The sequence below is a fragment of the Antrostomus carolinensis genome, unplaced genomic scaffold (genome assembly GCF_000700745.2).
Source record: "Antrostomus carolinensis isolate BGI_N321 unplaced genomic scaffold, ASM70074v2 scaffold30159, whole genome shotgun sequence".
NCBI lineage: Eukaryota > Metazoa > Chordata > Aves > Caprimulgiformes > Caprimulgidae > Antrostomus > Antrostomus carolinensis.
Genome location: NW_010341109.1, coordinates 16,820 through 20,469, shown reverse-complemented (window position 1 = coordinate 20,469; position 3,650 = coordinate 16,820). Strand labels below are relative to the sequence as shown.

At 47.9% G+C, this 3,650-nt stretch overlaps 1 protein-coding gene across 1 annotated transcript in view; it reads right to left on the bottom strand.

The window, feature by feature from the left end:
* Positions 1-2,637: 2,637 nt before the first annotated feature.
* The window catches only part of NDFIP1 (Nedd4 family interacting protein 1), a gene marked incomplete at its 5' end in the record, with an annotated part of 13,080 nt that continues 12,067 nt past the window's right edge, over positions 2,638-3,650 (bottom strand). Inside the window, one exon of the mRNA XM_010176389.2 lies at positions 2,638-2,971. The remainder of the gene's footprint in view (positions 2,972-3,650) is intronic.

Below are 3,650 nucleotides of genomic sequence, written 5' to 3'. Positions count from 1 at the left end.
GCACAAACAATTCTGGTATCTGGACAAAAAAAAAAAAAGCCTCCTCTCTCACACAGCTGAGCTGCTCTGCATGAGGCTCTCACTGAGGCAAAATAGTTGAACCATTTTGAGACTTACCACGGAATAACCGGCACCAGCAGCCGCGAGGTCCCGGCTGGCCGCTCCCCTCCGCGCACACCCCAAGCTCTGCCCTCCTCAGGAACACCCGGCAGGTTTGCAGAGCCCCCTGCTCGCCCCAGCACAAGGATGGCTGCAAAGACCCCCCCACCATGGGAGAGACCTGGGACCCCCCAAGCCCCTCGGTGCTGGTTTCGGGCAGGAACAGCCAGTGCTGGGCCAGGGTCAAGTGTAGCCCTGAGGCAGGAGCAACATCTGCGTCCGTCGGAGCTCTCTTCCCACCGAGGCGCCTCTGCAGCCCATCCGCAGCCTGTGTGCCCCCCAACATCACGCCAAGCCTCCGTCCCTCTTCCAGGTACAGCTGGCTAAAAGGAATCCTAGAGAGCTGGGTGTTTCTTGTGTGGAAATGGTGAGATTATTAGATTTAGGGTGATTTGCTACAGGATTTCAATCTCTGCTCTCATTTCTGGTTATCCCCTCCAAGGCCGACAGCTGTATCCCGGCATTTCAATGTGCTAGTCACAGCCTGACCAGAGTAAGACTCAGATAGATGGTCACAGCCCAAGAAATCCTGGGATTATCAAAACAGAAGCAAATCTAAAACAATGGGGGGAGGATGAGGGGGAGCAGTGATGTGACACTGAAGTTCCAGAGATGCCATTTCAGGCACAGGCAGTACAGAAGGTGTGATGCAAACCATCCCACCCAGGCAAGCTTCAGGAAAATCACATCGCTGGGTCTTCTGCAAAGGTCACCGTGCGAGGCAGCACATTTTAAACCTGCCATGGAAATCACAAGTGTTCTCCACAGTCCAAAGATGAAACCTGTTTCTGGGAGATTGAAGTTTGAATCCTGTCTGAACCTGCTCAGAGGCTGACAACGCTGGAAGGAGAAAACAACCTGGCTGACAAAACGCAGGCAGGAAGGTCAAAGGTATTTATGTGATCACTGCAGATGACCACAGACCTGCCACTTACGTGGTACAAAGTGGCTGAGCTGCCACAGACACAAAATTGGAGTCGGTGTTAACCCACACCCAACACAAACGCGGGTTCCTGCAGACCCCGTCACCCACCCGCTTCCAGCGGCACATCCCTCCCCTGCGCTCCCAGAGCCGCTGGCTGCAGAGGAACCAGGGAGCAGAAGGTGTCTGCAGCTTCGGGCCACTGAATGAAGGGAGACAGGAATGCGAAATATTCCAGTTCTCTCAATATACAAGACCAAATAAGGCCCAGATGCCAAGAGAGTAAACACAAGGCTGATCTACCAAGTTTGGGCAAATGTGATTCAGAGTTCCCTAATGCTCCAGATTTTGCCTTGCAGGATAAACTTAGTAATTCTCTCTGTGTACATCTGTTTAAAAAGGAAGTGTCTGTGTAACCTCCATCTATCTCTGTCAGCCCCAACTGCTTGTTTGCAAGGGCTACGCGCTTGAGAAGTTCAGCCATGAACCAAAACCACAAACAACCCGTTTCACCGGGCAGGTAAGTTATAGGTGAGACTAAGAAAAACCCAACACACCCCCAAAAATAGAGGGAATCGTCACTTCCCAACCTGCCAGGCTTGAAGACTGTCTCAGGGTTTGGAAACGTGGATACAAAAAGGAAGACAGACCCCTCGAAGTGGAGCTTTGTGTTACACCTTCTATGGAAGAGTGATGGAATTCCCACAGATATCCTGCATCTGTAATCAATAACCAGGTGCAATAAAGCATTGAAACAAAAATAAACACTGTTCTACAGCAAAAATTGCTACATAAGTGACATTTATTAATGTTCTGCTGTATTTACAGTTTTAACATAGTAAAACTCCAAAGTGAATTACCACTTGGCAGAAAGCACAAAAGTGCACATTAAATCTACATTTAGAACACATCTGAGTCTCTGCTAACACAAATTATAAAAGCAAGAATTACAGGTATGTTAGGAATTGTCTCAAAAGTCCCAAGCCAAAGAGAGAGAGAGAAAAAAAAAAAAGGCTTTTGTTTTGCAAGGTCATTTCTTTATATATATATATATATATATAAAGTTGCAACGTGATCTTTCATTTTTACACTACCATGGTGTACCGTGAAAATCCCTATATAGTCCCAAAAGTAGGTAGTATGAAAGTAAAGTGTACTACAACACTGAGAATAGAGACTAGTAAAAAAAACTAATACTTGTGCCACCTTCAAAGTAACACTCTGTCCCAATGTCACCTCAGGAACCTGTCCCACACAGACCCCTTCTTCCTCTGAGCCGCAGACAGCGCGGGGGCTGCTGGATTTAAGCAGCAGGAAGGTTTGTCACCTCAAAGGGAGACAGGAATGCGTCAGCAGAGAGGTTTGTCACCTCAGCAGAGAGGTCTGTCACCAGAGCAGTGCCATCCCTTCCACCTCCCAGATCACCCCTGCGGGTTGGACAGGACAGGACGGGACAGAGCAGAGCTGGATCCGTCCCCGCTCCCGGGATGGAGGAGGAAATAAAGCAAGGGTGGCCCCTGCTGGCTCCAGGGACAGGGCTGAGGCGACCCAAACCACGACAGAAACGCTCTAGATAAGGCTTTATGAGCACGTCACAGACTCGACTGCAATAGCTTTTTCAAACATTAGCCACTAATGATTCGATGAGTACAGAATTCTGCGTTAATTATTAAAATTTTACACCTAGAAACAAATAGAAAGAAATGCTTCTCCTTTTTTTTTTTTTCCCCAACAGGAGGTTTATTTATTTATTTATTTATTTATTTATTTCTTTTAAAGCAGGTCATTATTTTTTCTTCTGCTCCAGAGTCTTGATTCACTTCCTGCAGGTGTCTCGTTGCTTCTGGAGGAAGAATTCACTAACGCAGGAAGACGTTTGCCAGAAAACATCTGTTGGAGAAGGATATTGAATATTGAAGCTATAGTTAGATGGCTATTTTGGATAAGAGAAGGATGCAGTTCACAGAGAGTGCAGGATGTCTACAGGCTTATGAAGTATCTCAGAACACAATGACATGACTCTAGCGAAACACTCGGGAGTTTCTGGCATACTTTACAGTTCTGAAGAGTTAAAATTCCTTTGGGGAAACCAGCCACCGAATCAGGCAATGCTCTTAGAAACCAGGAGCTGCATGAACTGGCACTGCACTTGCACTGCGAGAACATTTCACTTGGTCTCTAGTTGCTGCACCCACCCAGGATGATGATTTTTGTACATTTCTATCAAGTGTTCTGGGATAAAAGGGTGTCCTGGTGTGAGCTGGGTCAGAGCTGGTTCTGTTCAGCACCTGGAACAGCTCTGGGGTTTGGGTTCAGCTGGGATTTGTCAGGAGAGAAACGCTGAGAACATCCCCATGTTGCATTTGTGTCCCTGGCACTGAAGGACTTTGTGTTTGTCCGTCTGCAAGTGCAAGATCTCAGGGGTGAGGAATATTGACATGGATCAGCTCCATGGGCATTGGGCTCTGCCAAGGGGCTGTTCCATCTCCTGTCCCCCATGGGCAGGAGATCCATGAGGGGCTCTTCCTCTCTTGCTCTCTCTGGCTTTGGCTCAGGCTCTGGCTCTCCC